Source organism: Panthera tigris, chromosome E1, assembly GCF_018350195.1.
Source record: "Panthera tigris isolate Pti1 chromosome E1, P.tigris_Pti1_mat1.1, whole genome shotgun sequence".
Classification (NCBI taxonomy): Eukaryota; Metazoa; Chordata; class Mammalia; order Carnivora; family Felidae; genus Panthera; species Panthera tigris.
In genome coordinates this window covers 36,223,982-36,240,401 of record NC_056673.1, presented here as the reverse complement: position 1 = coordinate 36,240,401, position 16,420 = coordinate 36,223,982, and the positions used below count along the sequence as shown (strand labels likewise).

General features: G+C 48.4%; 2 protein-coding genes across 4 annotated transcripts in view; one reads left to right on the top strand and one right to left on the bottom strand.

The window, feature by feature from the left end:
* TTLL6 (tubulin tyrosine ligase like 6) overlaps positions 1-6,530 on the bottom strand; it is a 38,542-nt gene extending 32,012 nt beyond the window's left edge. For both annotated transcript variants that reach the window (XM_042965440.1, XM_042965441.1), the window contains exon 1: positions 6,299-6,530. The gene's annotated coding sequence lies outside the window, so the exon portion shown is untranslated. The remainder of the gene's footprint in view (positions 1-6,298) is intronic.
* Positions 6,531-7,699: 1,169 nt separating this feature from the next.
* The window catches only part of CALCOCO2 (calcium binding and coiled-coil domain 2), a 36,580-nt gene continuing 27,859 nt past the window's right edge, over positions 7,700-16,420 (top strand). The window contains exon 1 of one of the 2 annotated variants that reach the window (XM_042965442.1): positions 7,700-7,762. The gene's annotated coding sequence lies outside the window, so the exon portion shown is untranslated. Of the gene's footprint in view, positions 7,763-16,210; positions 16,318-16,420 lie in introns of those variants that run through there. The other variant, XM_007085723.3, reaches the window with a different exon arrangement.

Sequence of the window (16,420 nt, the reverse complement as noted above, 5' to 3'; positions counted from 1 at the left end):
GAGCAGTCGATGCCCCATGTGTCTATTTTTTGCTTTGCCTTTGGTCTCCCAGCTTCCTCCTCCCCCAGCCCTCTCCGTCCTGTTTCTTCCCCAAGGCTAAATCCCGCTGACTTCTCTCAAAGGTCCCTGATAGAGAATATGGTGCTTAAAGTTTGCCAGGGGGAGGAAGGGGGGGGCAGGGGGGTGTGTGCCTGGGGTCACATGCTGAATCCACCTGCAGAAATGTTTACTTGGCCCACCACAGTGTGTAGTTGTTATAGTTTTAAATAGAGGTAGGGGCGCCTGGGTGGCTTAGTCGGTTAGGCGTCCGACTTCAACTCAGGTCACGATCTCGCGGTCTGTGAGTTCGAGCCCCGCGTCGGGCTCTGGGCTGATGGCTCGGAGCCTGGAGCCTGCTTCGGATTCTGTGTCTCCCTCTCTCTCTGCCCCTTCCCCGTTCATGCTCTGTCTCTCTCTGTCTCAAAAATAAATAAACGTTAAAAAAAAATTTTTTTAAATAGAAGTCGTTGCTGGGGTGCCTGGTGACTCAGCCAGTTAGGCGTCCGGCTCTTGGTGTCGGCTCAGGTCCTGACGTCACGGTTCATGAACTCGACCGTGGCACCGGGCTCTGCCCTGACAGCCTGACAGAGCAGAGCCTGCTTGGGATTCTCTCTCCCTCTCTCTCCCCCCCTCCCCTGCAGGCGCGCATGGCGCTCTCAAAACAAATAAGTAAAACTTAGCAAGAACAGATACATAAAGGAGTTGCCAATAAGTAGGAAATGTGGATTTCTCATAAAAATCCAGATTTCTGTTGCTTCTGGAAAAGTAGGTCCCCAGTGCTTCATGCCAGAAATCCGCCAGAGCCAAATAATGCCTCCCTCATTAGCTATTTTTCAACCTGCCCCAGTCCGGTCCCTGTGGTCTCCGTGACACCAGAGTCACAAAACAGCTGCGCCTGTGCTGTTATTTTTCTCACAGTAGCATGAAGAGAGAGGAAACATTTTCGTACGTCCAGATCATTTCTCTCCGGGCCGCAAGCCAGGCGCCCTTGACATCCGGATTTGCCTGCCCTCTTCTGGCATCTCTCTGGCCCCCGAGCCGCTGTGAGTTAGAACAGAAGCTGCTTCCTCCAGAGAGTCTCGGGTCTTACTGGACTCTACCAGTCTCCTCTTACCCAGTGCCAGCAGCCACTCCCTTCTCTCCCGCCCAACAATTCGGGTGTCAAAAGTAGTCTCGCAGTCTTGTGGAAGCAGAGAAGGAGAGGCAGCAAATTCGAAGGACGGGGCTAAGGAGAATATAAAAGGGTGAAGGGGGGCTGCCGGCATCCCGAGATATACGTACATCCTGGCGTGAGGGCCGCTGCAGTGAGAGATGTGACTTTAAGTCACCTGCTAAGAGGCAGCGGAAGTGAAGTCGCTGAGGACTCAGATTCTGGAGCCTGTCTGCCTTGGTTGAAATCCCGGCTCTGGGGGCGCCTGGGTGGCTCAGTCGGTTAAGCGTCCGACTTCAGCTCAGGTCACGATCTCACGGTCCGTGAGTTCGAGCCCCACGTCGGGCTCTGGGCTGATGGCTCGGAGCCTGGAGCCTGCTTCGGATTCTGTGTCTCCCTCTCTCTCTGCCCCTCCCCTGTTCATTGCCCCTTCTGCCTTAGTTTCCCCATCTGTAAAACGGTCTGCCCCAGCCAGTTACGGAAATTAAAAGGAGTTAAGATAATACAAAGTGCTTAGGACAGTGCCAGGCGCAGAGTAAGTGCTCACTAAAGGCTACCTGTCAGCACCAGCTATGTGGCCCTGGACTGTGACCTCCCTGATGGAACAGACAGTGTCTGTGAATGCTCAGCTCCTACCACGAGGTCTGGCAGATACCAGAGGGTTATAAGCTTCCCGAATGATCAGACTGGAAGAATGAATAGATTCATGGACTAATTTAGCTTGCCGTTCGCTTTCCTCATCTATATAATAGAAGAGCTGTTGTGAGCATTAGATAAATAGCAGTTTTTCAAGCACTGGCCTTGGGTTGAAGAGGGCACTTCCAACACTTCGTGTCACTCATGAGTAACCGTAGCTACTTTTCACAACCTACTTACCACGTAACTAAGCATTTACATTGTACTGAAGCATTTTATATCCATAGGTACTGTCTCAGCAGACCATCAGGTCATAGACATTCTCTTGCGTCCATTACAGAGGAGAAGATTGAGGCACAGAGGGGGCAAAGGCAGGAGACATAGCTGGGGTTCCACAGCCTATCTCTCTTCTACACGCCACACGCTGCCTTTCCCTCTCAGCTGATCACTCATAAACGGTGTGACCGGAAAGTGAAGCGACTGGTCTCCCAGCTCCCAGAAGCGGTTTTGGTGACCTCAGTCCCTTAACAATCAGTTGGTCCCATTTTCCTTAAAGCCAACTGCTTCCAAATTCCCACCTCCATTAGGGGCCTGGATCTCCCCAGATTTGCCATAACCTGGGAACAACTCTACTGTTTCGAGTTTGTATTTATTTTCTCCGTTTCCTGCCCTTCTCGTCACCAAAGTCCACGTTGTACGTGGGCTCTTATTTGGGGGTATAATTACAACTTTTTTTTTTTTTAAAGTAGGCCTCACACCCAGCGCAGAGCCCGACACAGGGCTTGAACTCATGACGCGGAGATCAAGACCTGAGCTGAGATCAAGAGCCAGACGCTTCACCAAAAAAATAAAATAAGCAGCTCTTCCCGCCCATGGGTCCTGTCCCCATGCTTTAATAAAATCACCTTTTTGCACCAAAAAAAAAAAAAAAAGAGTCAGACACTTCTCTCGACAATAGCCAAAGTATGGAAAGAGCCCAAATGTGCATTGGCAGATGAATGGATAAAGAAGATGTGGTACATATAGACAATGGAGTATTGCTCGGCAATCAACAAGAATGAAATCTCGCCATTTGCAACGGTGTGGCTGGAACTGGAGGTCGTGAGGCTAGGCGAAATTAGTCAGAGAAAGACAAATATCATAGGACTTCACTCGTATGAGGAATTTAAGATACCAAACAGATGAATATAAGGGAAGGGGAAGCAAAAATAATATAAAAACAGGGAGGGGGACAAAATCGAAGAGGCTCATAAATATGGTGAACACACAGAGGGTTACTGGAGAGGTTGTAGGAGGGGAGATGGGCTAAATGCATAAGGGGCATTAAGGAATCTACTCCTGAAATCATTGTTGCACCAGATGCTAACTAACTTGGAGGTAAATTAATTAAATAAATAAACTAAAAAAAAAAAAAAAAACCCAAAAACAAAAAGAGTCAGACGCTTAACCGACCGAGCCACCCAGGCACCCCCGGAACACTTTCTCAGCTCTTACTGAATTCCTCAATATTACAGCTGGGAGGGACCATGAGAATACCTAGTTCAAACTGTTTGCTTTTTAGAAGTTTTGAAATGCCCCTGCCAGCTAGAGGAGGGGACTCGCACAAAGCCAGAGAGCGAGTCAGAAGGGCCAGGACCAAAGCCCTGGCTACCGAACCCTCTGCTCATCTTTCCATTACGCCAGGTGAATGGACAGGCAATGCGGACTAAGCGCTTTGGAGAACGTTTAAGGCAACTGACTTGTGCTAACGTAGCAAACAGAGTAAATACTATCTTCGGTTTTACTTAATGATGCAAGAAACATTTAGTTCACCTTTCCAAAGAGGACAGTTAAGACCATTTACAAACAGTGATGTTTCCTCTCATTTTAGTGTGGGGTTTGATCTTGGAGAAGCTTCCACGCCAGGCAAAACCGACCAAATCTGGCTAAACAGCATGAAAATGCCCTTCATTGGCCACCAGGGGGAGGGAATGAGCCCTGGGATGGCTTCATGCAAACACACTGCAGATTATTTGGAAAAATCTCACACCAGGGAGCGTATTTCATTTCCACTTCTGAAAGACTATACATGCTGACTCCTCTTCTTCCCCCTAGAGGTGCACGGAAAATATCTAGCGCTTTCTTTGGCAAGGCGGAATTAATACGGGTGTCAATACATTGGAGAAAAGAATTATTTGGTGGTTACGAACAGATCATGGAGCATGTTTAAAGTTGTAACTAAGTTTTTTCATCCCGACCTTCAGAGCCTGGACTTTTCTTTCAGTCTGTAGAATTACATATGGCACTGAAGGGCCATCCTACTGTGTCTGCCGGATGACTAGCTTCTCTTCTCCCAAATAATATGTTTTCCCGCACCTCCTCCCTTTTACAACTTTGGGTCCTCATTCCTCTACCAGAAGCATCCCTCTGAAGGCTTCCAGTGGCTAGCTCTTGGAAAAGGTTGAAAGCAGATTGGGGAAGATGGGGAGGTTAGACCTCTGGATCTTGCTTTCAGCTTTGCCTCTTTGATTTTGTATGTCATAAGAAGCCAAGTAATATCGCCTCCCTCATTCCCTTTTTTTTTTTTTTTTTTTTTTTTTAGTGTCATTGACACACAATGTTACATTGCTTTCAGGTTCACCTTCATTCCCTATCTTTTATTCCCTATCTTTTCTGTGATTACCGGACCACCAGAAGATAAAAACTTCACATCTAGAAAAGTGCTTTGGGGTGTCTGGGTGGCGCAGTCAAGTTAAGTATCCAAATTCAGCTTAGGTCATGATCTCACGGTTCGTGGGTTCGAGCCCCGCGTCCAACTCTGTGCTGACAGCTGAGAGCCTGGAGCCTGCTTCGGATTCTGTGTCTTCCTCTCTCTCTGCCCTTCCCCCACTCACACTCTCTCTCTCAAAGATAAATAAATATATATTTTAAAAAGAAAAGTGCGGGCCGCCTGGGTGGCTCAGTCAGTTGAGCGCCGATTTCAGCTCAGGTCATGATCTCATTGCTTGTGGGTTCGAGCCCCGCATCGGGCTCTGTGCTGACAGCTGAGAGCCTGGAGCCTGCTTTGGATTCTGTGTCTCCCTCTCTCTCTGTCTCTCTCCTGCTTGTGCTCTGTCTCTCTCTTTCTCAAAAATAAAATAAACATAAAAAAAAATTTTAAGTGCTTTGAGCTTTGACGCAGGCAGAATAAATTGAGATGCTTTTTATGAACTTTTGCCTTTTCATTCTAGCCACCCTTGGAATTTCAGCCCAGGGACTAAATGGGTTCTTAGCAAGATGTGGATTAACAAGGGAGGGATGGGGGCACTCAACTGCTTAAGGGCTGTGCCAGTAAGAAGTGCTGAGAGTGACCAGCCATATTCTCTGGAAACACTCAGAATTTGCTGACTTAGAATCCATTTTTTGCTCTGCCAGAAACTGAGGGGAAGATGCATTGTTCAGGGCAGGCTCACGCCCAGTCATTTTCTGCACAATACTCTGCATCACCAGCAAAGACAGATGGATCTGGATCCAGATCCCAGCTCTACTTCCTAGTGGGTGACTGTGGGTGAGAAACTGAGTTTCTTTGTACCTCAGTTTCCTCATGAGGAAAATGAGGAAAATAATTATCTATCTTGGGGGGTTATTTAAAGACGAAATGAGTTAACATTTATAATGCTCTTAAAGCAGTGCTTGGTTTAAAATAAAAGCTATGTAAAATGAAAATATAACAGCAGGATTGGTGTATCTATTAAATAACTTACTGAATGTAGAGCCTGGTACATACCGGTGCTTAGTAAAGGTTAGCTCCCTTCTCACCTCATTCCCAAATATGAGTTACATTTTTCCTAGGGTTCAAATCCCAAAGGAGAACGTTCCTCAAGCCTAGAAGAATTCTCCCTCAGGAGGTGAGAAATAGGAACTGAAAAGGGGGGAGCTGAAAAGGAGGGGCAGGGGCATTTGTTGAGGGCTGTGCTGGCTATCCAAAACAGAAGTGTCTTTCTGGAAGGTTTCTCCAGGCAGAGGAAGAAAGGTGATCAGGAGAAAGTCCCAGCGATGGGGAAGGAGGAGGCAGAGAAAGTTTGGCGATTCCCAGGGATCTCCGGTATCTAAGGGACAGCTCCCTGGGGTTTGGGAAATCCAGGGCAGGAAGTGAGGGTGTCCCAGATTCGGGTGAGAAGCGGGGACAAGAGGGGGTATGGAGCTAGAAAAGGAAGAGAGTGAGGGCAAGGTCCTGGCATCGGGGTCTTGAGGATGAGAAAGGGAGCGAGGGTATTTCCGGGGTGAACGCCAGTACGGAGCTGGGAAGAGATGAACTGCGGCGCCAAGAGGGAGCAGGGACTGGGAGGGCGAGTGGCGTTGGCCATAGAGAGCCACCAGGGAGGACAGAGGGAGTAACCCTGGTGAACTGGGCACCGAGGGGGACTTCGGGGGTATGAAGAACCAGGTTTTCCGTGGGGAGACACTAGGAGGCCGCGATCTAGGGCCAGCAACGGGTTTGGGGGGGGCTCTTACCCGCAATTCCTATCTCCCCGTCTTGCCCCCGCTCTGCTGCCCGTATCGTTCGCAGCCACACTTTCGGGCCCCCTCCTCAAAAGACTTAAGGAGACAAGGTCCCATTGGCTGCCCCACAACCCTTAAGCCCAACCCGCGCCCCTCCTAACTTGGGGTGCGCCCAGCCCACATATATTTGCATATAGGGCTTTCCAGGTCTTCGATTGGCCCCAGCGGCAGGCGGCCGTGCCCCCCCCCCCCCAATCCAATTAACCGCCCCTTTGCTCTGAGAGGCCAGCGCCCGAGGTCGTCCCGGGAGACGCGGAGGACGCTTGGGCCGCGCTCCTGGCGCTCGGGGCGGCTCCACTGCTAGCCCTGCGCGGGTCCCCGCCCTCCCCCGCCCGCGCCGTCGGGGCGTCGGGGCGTCGTGCGCAGGCGCAGCTGGAGCCTCGGGGCCGAGCGGATCCGAACTGTCTGCCTCGGAAGCTCCAGCTGCCCCGAAGGGGGAGGGGGAGGGGAAGGGGGGAGGGGGGAAGGGGGGAGGGGGGCGGGTGGGGTGCACCGAGCGGGGCGGTCTCGTCCTCTGGCGCTCTGGGAGGGGTGAATAGCCGAAACCGGGACCAGAGGGGACCCGCGCAGACAGCATTGGATTGAGACCCAAGTCAAGATCTCAGGCATGTGTAATCATGGGCAGTTGACATCATCTCTCCGGGTTTAGCTTCTCCAACGGTAGAGTAGATACCGCAAACCTGCAAGGAACCGCTCTGGCTTACTGAATCATGACATCTCAGAGAGTGGGGGGGTCGTGGCCCCTCTACCGAACGAGCCCCTGGCCGAGAGAGGCGGCCGCGCAGGGCTCGGGGGTCTTGGCTTCGCACAGCGACATTCTGACTGTCCTCTGGCAGGCGGGGAATCAGAGAGTAATGACTGGATTCACATGATCGTGGTTTCCTTCCGTTTCCGCCTGTGTCAGCCCAGACTCCTGCGGGCCTGCAAAGGGTTGGCGGCCAGTAGAGCTGTTTCTACCTGGGTTCGTTCAGGATTGGGGAAAGACCAAAGGATCGATTTAAAACTCCTGAAGGGGGGGGGGGGGCGGTGGGTCAGTTGGTCGGCTCAGGACATGACCTCACGGGCGGTGAGTTCGAGCCCCAAATGGGGCTCTCCGCTGTCAGCATGGAGCCCGCCTGGGATTCTCTCTCTCCCTCTTTCTCTCTGGCCCTCCCCCGCTTGCTCTCTCTTGTGCGCGCTCTCTCTCGACATGAATGAATAAACTTTAAAAAGCACTTCAAAAAAAATAAATAAATAAATAAAATTCCTGAACCACAGTGTTCTTAGGAAACTCCCTTATGGATGGCGCCGGGGATTTCTTGCTGCCTATATCCATTGTTCTTCATTCTGCAGATTTCCAGATGCTTGAATTGATGTTCCTGAAATGTAGCTGCTCCTGCGGGAAAGGATTGTTCAGTCCCAAGGAGTAAGACTTAGGTAAGACTCTGCAACATTAACTCTCACGCTGAGGATAGAGTTCTCTTCCCTCGGTTGAGGGGAGACAGAGGAGACACAGGCCCTTCCCAGAGAAGCTGTAATCAAAAGGACTAGTGGAAGAGGCAAGATCCTCGCTGATGTGGAGGATGTGGAGTTAGTCCGGGAGAGTTTCCGAGAGGATGAAGGTTTTAGCAGATTCATTGGGAACATTGTGTCCGATCCATGTGCCTGGGACTTCGGGCTGGCCTCTGATCTCTTATCTGAATAAAGCAGAGCTTTACAACAGTCCGCTGCCCCTCTCCCTGACACACCCCCTATGTCCCCAGGGAGGCTCTGTTCCTGGACACTTGGACATTCCAAAAATTGTGTAAACAAGTCTCATCAGAAGCCCATTTTGAAGCCCTAATCACCCCCCCAACCCTCCCCCCCCTTATAAAACTGATACATAATAAACCTTTATGCCTAGCTGTTTGTACAGTTACTCACGACTGAGTGCTCTCATATGCCTGTAAATAAACTGTTAACCTTTTGACCTAAGTTGCTGGAGGAAGTTTTCCTCCCGGCACAGGACCCTGTCCCTTTACCAGCTGATCTGCCCAGGCCGGAGCCTAGAGGCAAAGGCATGGCTTAGCCCCAAGTGGACAAAGAAAGCCTGGTTAGTGATGCTTAAATTCACGCTGGAGGGCCTGAGGTGAAACCAGGGGCCCATCTGCTGCTCTTCCAGAAACCTCCCTGCCATCCCATCTTCTACCTCTTCCCTCGGTCCCCCTTCCCTCCAGGTGGCCCTGGGCTATCGCGCCCCTCCCCACCTCCAGGGCCCTGGAGGCCCAGGTGACCAGTCATCAACTGGCCGAGAGCAGATGCTTCCCTAAGACCAACCGTCCGGCTCTGTTCCCCTCCCCCTGCCAGCCTCTTTCTTTCCCCCAGTGTCCCACCAATCTACTCTGCCAAGCTCGGGCTTTGGTCTGAGGTCCCTCTGGAGTGATATTGTGATGGAAATGAGGGAAAGGATGCGGGAGGGAGTGGCAAAGATTTACAACTTCCAGAGGGTTTCCATTAAAATCCCTGACAACTGGTTATTTACGAGAGGGTTGGCCACAGTGGGAGCTAATAGGCCAGAGTCTGGCACCCCTGTCCTTTCAGGGGTGCTGACAAGGGGGTGAAACAGTAGAACTGCCCCCACTGTAGAGCAAAGCATCCCCTCCAGGGCCGGAGGGACGGCCAGGAAATCAGAAAGCATCCGTGATTTGTGCCAGGCAAACCCCAAACAGAAAGATCCCTGAGGCAAACACCGAGGGTTTTTCTGGGCCTGGGTGTGAAAGGTTGAAGCGGCGTGTTGAGCCTCCTTCAGTCGTCAGAAAAGTTGGACCGCGTCCCCTCCCCCGAAACTCAAACTCAGAGGCAAGAGTGCGCAAGGGAGACTGCAGGCACAGGTATGAAATTTGTTTTCACGGGCTTTTTGTTCCCAAGGCACCCACCTGACTAAATAGTAAGACAGTTTCCCCTCAGAATGTTGTTTGCTCTGCAGTTGACACACAGGCTCTTTCTCAGTTTGGGACTCTTCCTCTAAGTAGTTGATGGGGGAACAAAGAAAGTCCTGCCTCTGCCTGTACCAGTCAAAGGAAGTCTTGGTATGGGACACCTGGGGGGCTCAGTCGGTGAAGCGACCGACTTCGGCCCAGGTCACGATCTCACAGTTTGTGAGTTCGAGCCCCACGTCCGGCTCTGCTCCAGATTCTGTGTCTCCCCCTCTCTCTCTGCCCCTCCCCCGCTCACTCTTTGTCTCTCATTCTCTCAACGGAGCAAAACAAACAAAATAAAAAACTGAAAACACACACACACACACACACACACACACACACACACACACAACCACAAAGCAAGTCTTGGTATCTGTACCAGGGATGATGGCGTCGGGAGTGGAAATGAAACAAAGATTCTTAGAAGACCTTTTTTTTTTTTTCTCATACCCCAGGTTTTGGTTTTGGTTCTGTGTTGTTTTTTTGCTTTAAGTCTGCAAGGTCTGAGAGTCACAGAATCAGAGTTCTTTTTCAATCAGAAGAGATCTTACAGGCCACCTGGTATCTCTCTTGTGTTTAGAAGATGAAATTGAAAGGCGCCCGGGGTGGGGGGGGCTCAGTCCGTTAAGCACCTGACTCTTGGTTTCGGCTCAGGTCACGCTCTCACGGTTCATGAGATCGAGCCCCACGTCGGGCTCTGTGCTGGCAGTGCAGAGCCTGTTTAAGATTCTCTCTCTCCCTTTCTCTGCCCCTCCTCTGCTTGCCCTCTCTCTCTCTCAAAATAAATACATAAAATACACTTAAAAAAAAAAAAAAAGAATTAGAAGAGGAAATCGAGGCCCAGAAAAATGTAGTGGGACTGACAAGCAGTTATGTTCACGCAGAATCTTTGCTTTTTATTTATCTTTTAATTAAAAAAAATTTTTTTTAATGTGTATTTATTTTTGAGAGAGACACACACACACACACACACACACACACACACACAGAGAGCATGAGCAAAGGAGGGGCAGAGGGGGACACAGAATAAGAAGCAGGCTCCAGGCTCCGAGGCGTCAGCACAGAGCCTGACGCGGGGCTCAAACTCACGGACCAGGAGAACGTGACCTGACACTTAACCGACTGAGCCACCCAGGTGCCCCTTGAATCTTTGCTTTTTACAAAATTGTTTAATGATTGACTTAAATATTCAATGGGTATAGAATGGTGAAGTAAATTATGGTAGAATCACTTATTACAACAAAAAGGAAACCAATAAGCATATGGTTTATAGCAATATAAAACGGTGTTTGGGGGCGCCTGGGTGGCTCAGTCGGTTGAACATCTGACTTCAGCTCAGATCATGACCTCTCACAGCTTGTGAGTTCGAGCCCCACATTGGGCTCTGTGCTGACAGCTCGGAGCCTGGAGCCTGCCTCTGATTCTGTATCTCCCTCTCTCTCTGCCCCTCCCCTGCTCACACTCTGTCTCTCTCTCCCTCAAAAATAAATAAACATTAAAAAAAAAATTTTTTTTTAAATGGTGTTTAACCCAACAGTAGTAAGCAACAGCAACAAAAAATTGCAAAGGCTATGACTATAATCGTGTCAAACGTGCATTTGTATGCATAAAAAACTGAAAGAAATGTTAAGAGAACTTTCTAAGGAAAGGAAAAGCATGACTCTCCTACGGATATAAAAATGAACGCATGTTAAAGATTTTATGTAACTCAGCAGGGAGCCAGTCAGTCAGATGATTCAGCTGGTTCCAAAAAAGCGGCACAATTTGTCTGATAAAAAAGAACGTTGAAAGAAATTGCAAATGGACGCGAAACTGCTTTTTCTTCCACAAGGAAAGGAGGCAAAATAGTCCAACCTCTATCAGATCAGACAGAAATTCCTTGCCAATCAGTTACCTACAATTTACGGAGTTGTAAAATACTTCCCATAGAATCAGTTCAAATTGGCTAATTCAGGGAAGGGTGTCCAACAGAGAGATTTTTTCTCTACAGACAACAGTCTTGAAAATATGTGTAGGATTATGAAATGTCTCTTTCTTTTTAGTTTATTTAATGTAACTTGTTAAAACAAAGATATGCCTCCCAAATTCTTACAGGGACCATATAATATCCCCTGAAATGTTCAATAGGTGATTTGGTTTGCCCACACATTCTAGAAACACAGGGTTAATGTGAGGCATACCTGGCTCCTGTTTCTCCAAAAGTTTATAAAACAGCACACCCGGGGTGCCTGGGTGGCTCAGTCGGTTGAGCGTCCAACTTCGGCTCAGGTCATCATCTCGCAGTTCATGAGTTCGAGCCCCGCGTCGGGCTCTGCGCTGACAGCTTGGAGCCCGGAGCCTGCTTCAGATTCTGTGTCTCCCTCTCTCTCTGCCCCTTCCTCGCTCATGCTCTCTCTCTGTCTCTCAAAAATGAATAAACGTTTAAAAAAAAAAAAAAAAAAGCAGCACACCCAACCTGCATTCGTTGAAAGCCTAATGGTATCCCAACCTAATTAGTAGTCTCCTTCTTGCCATTGGTTATTCAATTCTTCTCTTTCTCAAAGCCGGGCATAGAAACTCTCTGTACTTGGGAATGCAAGCTGGTGCAGCCACTCTGGAAAACAGTATGGAGGTTCCTCAAAAAACTAAAAAGAGAACTACCCTACGACCCAGCAATTGCACTACTAGGCACTTATCCACGGGATACAGGTGCTGTTTCGAAGGGACACATGCACCCCCATGTTTATAGCAGCACTATCAACGATAGCCAAAGTATGGAAAGAGCCCAAATGTCCATCGATGGATGAATGGATAAAGAAGGTGTGGTATATCTGTACAATGGAGTATTACTCGGCAGCCAAAAAGAATGAAATCTTGCTATTTGCAACTATGTGGATGGAACTGGAGGGTATTATGCTAAGTGAAATTAGTCAGAGAAAGACAAATATCATATGACTTCACTCCTATGAGGACTTTAAGAGACAAAACAGATGAACATAAGGGAAGGGAAGCAAAAATAATATAAAAACAGGGAGGGGGACAAAACAGAAGAGACTCATAAATATGGAGAACAAACTGAGGGTTGCTGGAGGGGTTGTGGGAGGGGGGATGGGCTAAATGGGGAAGGGGCACTAAGGAATCTACTCCTGAAATCATTGTTGCACTATATGCTGACTAATTTGGATGTAAATTTTAAAAAATAAAGTTAAAATTAAAAAAGAAACTCTGTACTCTGTAAGGCATCCAATTGCAGAGTCTCAGGTGGTTACAGAGACGGCGAGCTTCAAGGGATAAAATTCCTCTGTCTTTTTCCAGGGAGTGGAGAGTCTAAACGCCAGAGTCATTGCCACGGGATAGCGCTGGACAGGGCTGGAGCGAGCGCAGGGGTAAAAGTGAGCCGCCGCTTGGACATCTTATAGGCTGCCTCCTGCCTCTCCTTCCCATAGTCCACACCCCTGTCGCCCAGATACTGTAGCTTTGCACCAGCCAGGACTGTGCTGACACATATCTATTTAAATTTCAATTTCATAGGGAATTTCCATGTCTGTGTGGGTTCCCCATACGTACCTGCATATGCTATTAAATTTGATTTTCTCCAAATAAATAAGTAAATACTCCATAGAAAACCCAGTTCCCCGGTGCACTAGCCACATTTTAAGTGCTCGACAGCTACATGCGGTCAGCACAGTTACTGAGCACTGCCTTCGCTGCGGAGAATCCTACTGGAGAGCACTACTGGGGAGGACTATTCCCTCTCTCCACGTCGTTTCTCCTCCATCCCTTTCCCTGCGGGCCAAGCTTGTTATTCAAAATAAATCAAATGTCACCTTTGACCAAGACTCTTTGACCAAACTTTGGTTGGGCTCCTCTGAACCCTCTTGACTAGGCTTCAACCTTGGGCTTCTACGTCTGCCTTTGCCAAGTCCACAGCTGGGGTGCAGGGGTGCCAGGGCACCTGGCTCTGGGTGAGGGGGTGAGGGGGTGGGGGTGGGGGCAAACAGACCAGGTTCAGCCACTCACCGCTGACAAAATGCAAAGACAGGTGGTGGAACAAGGAAGGAATTTATTTCAGGGAAGGGCGACACCGGGAAGACAGTGGACCCTCTGAAATACAACCTCCAAAGTGTCGAAAATACTTCTGGGTTTTGTAAGGAAAATGTGGGACAGAGGTCAGAGAGTACCACAGGTGGAAAGCGAAGGTCAGGTCATTGTTGTCTTGAGGTCACTTGGGGTCTTGCTGGCTCAGGGCAGTCGTTGTTGCTTGAGGGGGTAGTTTTGGTTCCCATCACGATGATTTGCCTGCGGGTTCTTTTGCCTGAATTAAGAGATAAGCAGGAAAAAGAAAACTTTCATTAGAAAGTACAGACTGAGGTCAAAATGGAGGTAGTTGAGGTCCTCTTTCAAGTCCGGTTTCAACAAAAATCTTAAATCAGCTTAGACAGAATCCTTACTCTTCCTATCTGATCCATCCCTAGCCTGCCTTCAGCAAGAATCCTATTAAATCAGTTTGGCAAGAACCCCCCCCCCCCTTTCTTGATGTCTTCTCCTCTTAGTAATTTTCCACCACTGACTCCCTCATTCTGCTTGATTGGCTGTAAATCCCCACTTGTCCTTACTGTTTTTGGAACTGGGTACAATCTCTCTCTCTCTGTTTGTAATGCTCCTATTACAACCGTCCCAAATAAAGTTTTCCTTTCTGTTTTAATAGGCCTCAGAATATTTTTTTTCTTTACCACTTTTTCTATGAAACCTTCCTTCTTGCCCCTAGGAAAAATGAATTCTATGCTACCTTAGCACTATGTAAATTCCTCTTCTGAAGCCACTACCATGGGGTATCATACTCATTTATGCATTTGTCTTCCCTTATGGATTACCGAACTCTCATGAAGAATAAATATGGTGAGAGTCACGATTAAGAGCACAGTCATTTGAGTCAGAATGCTCAGTTCAAAGTCTTCTGATGGCACTTACTATGTGGGTGAGCTTGCACAAGTAACTTTACGTCTCGAAGCCTCAACTGTCTCATCTGTGAAAAGGGTATAATAAAAAGTGCTTCCCTTGTAACGATTAAATGAGAAAACCCACTGTGTCAGGCACAGAGTAACTACCCCCATTCCCAGTCTTGGTCTCCCTTCCTAACACTTGAAGATAGGAGAGGAGGATTTTCTCTGTAGGTCTGAATATTGATTCCCATTCCTTCAATATCCAGTTATAAAGGGTTCCACTTGCAGCCTTCCCTTTGACACTTCTATTGGAAATAAATCACAAACTAATCAATGTTTTTTATTCCATGCTATCGAACTTAGCTTCCCAAAATGTCAACAAAACAACCTGTTGATAAGACAAAACTGAGATCATTCTTACCTTACTGAGGAAGAAGACAGTCTTTTTTTTTTTTTTCTTTTAAGTAGGCTTTTTGCCCAGCACAGGGCCCTACGTGAGGCTTGAACTCACAACCCTGAGCTCAAGACCTCAGCTGAATCAAGAGTCAGACGCTTAACTCAGCTGAATCAAGAGTCAGACGCTTAACTGACTGAGCCACTCAGGCACCCCACAAGGATACCTTCTTGCCAAAGTTGTAGCCGCAGCACAGAGGCAGAAGGACAAAATGGTGGTGTTTATTGAGACTCTGAAGTTGGTTTGGGGAAGGGGTGGGTGGATTTTTCAATACAAAGATAGAGGCAAAAGTTGATTAGGGTAGGGTAAGGGTCATGATATAATAGTTTACTATGGGTGGACACAGCCAAGCAAGGATTTTGAGGCCAAGGGCTCTTAGAGTCTATCATCATGTGATGCTTTCTCTTAAAGAATCAGTGGTTCTTTTAGGCAGTTCCTAAAATGCACAATGGATTCATTTGCATTTTTTTTTAATTTTTTTTAACGTTTATTTATTTTTGAGACAGAGAGAGACAGAGCATGAACAGGGGAGGGGCAGAGAGAGAGGGAGACACAGAATCGGAAGCAGGCTCCAGGCTCTGAGCCATCAGCCCAGAGCCCGACGCGGGGCTCGAACTCACTGATGGCGAGATCATGACCTGAGCCGAAGTCGGACGCTTAACGGACTGAGTCACCCAGGCGCCCCTCATTTGCATTTTTAACCTCCCCGCAAGAGTGTCATGAAATAGTTGTGTTAATATAGACATTAAGGTATGTAGGGGTAGGAGATTTCAGTTCCAAGGGCTTTTTAGAAAGCCACTAAGTAAAATTAAGGGAGATGTATCCAGGATACTGAGGGCACTTATCCCTGTAGACAGAGTTTAAAATGGAAAAGCATAATTTTCAGGACTATTGCCACAGGGACCGTTATAACAGAGGAGACATATGGTGCTCAATTCCAAATACGATAAGGACAAGTGCATGAAAAATTACTAAAGGGAGACATCAAGGGTGGGAGGGGATTCCTGTTAGCAGAATTCTTGCTGAAGGCAGGCCGTCGATCAGCTATCAAGGGTGAGAATTTCCCTCTAAGTTGACTTTGCAGGATTCTGAGTTTATGCTTAGTAAGAACTACCTTGACAGAGTTAACACTAAAAAATAATTTCATTATAGAAAGGGAATGATGAGACACAGGAAGTGGGGCACATAGGGAGATTGCTGGATCTCCTTTATTTAGGGGCAGGCGGGAGGCATGATTAAATGCCAAAGGGGGTCTCATCTATAAGACTCTTAGGGAAGTGTGATGTGGGGGCAGGAGAAAAATGAAGATGACCTCTCGATGGCCCTTTCCCGTTCAGGACTGGAAGAAGTAAAGTTTTGGGCTTTTTTTTTTTTTTTTAAGGTAAGTAAACAGCTCATTCTAAGGGAAAAATAGGCTCCTTGGGGTGAGAATGCTGTTCGGGATGGGCGAAAAGCACAAAGAGCCGCAGAGCGCCCCTGGGGCTCAGTCACCTGAGCACTACAAGTCCCAGCAAACATCGCGGCGAGGGCGGAGCTTGGTAGCCGTTGTGACGTGGTGGGCGGGATCAGACGGGATCTGCGGTCCCAGGAGTTTTTAGCCCCGCCCCTGTCCCTTGCCCTGCCCTGTTGCTGTTGTGCCGACGCCGGCTGCTACCCCCGGTGAGTCCCTGGAGTGAAAGGAGGGCAATTAGGGGCAGTTGGGCCTTCGGGTTCCCCAAATTCGGACTTCCACTCCTGAGGAGGCACCTTGGGCAGGCAGAGA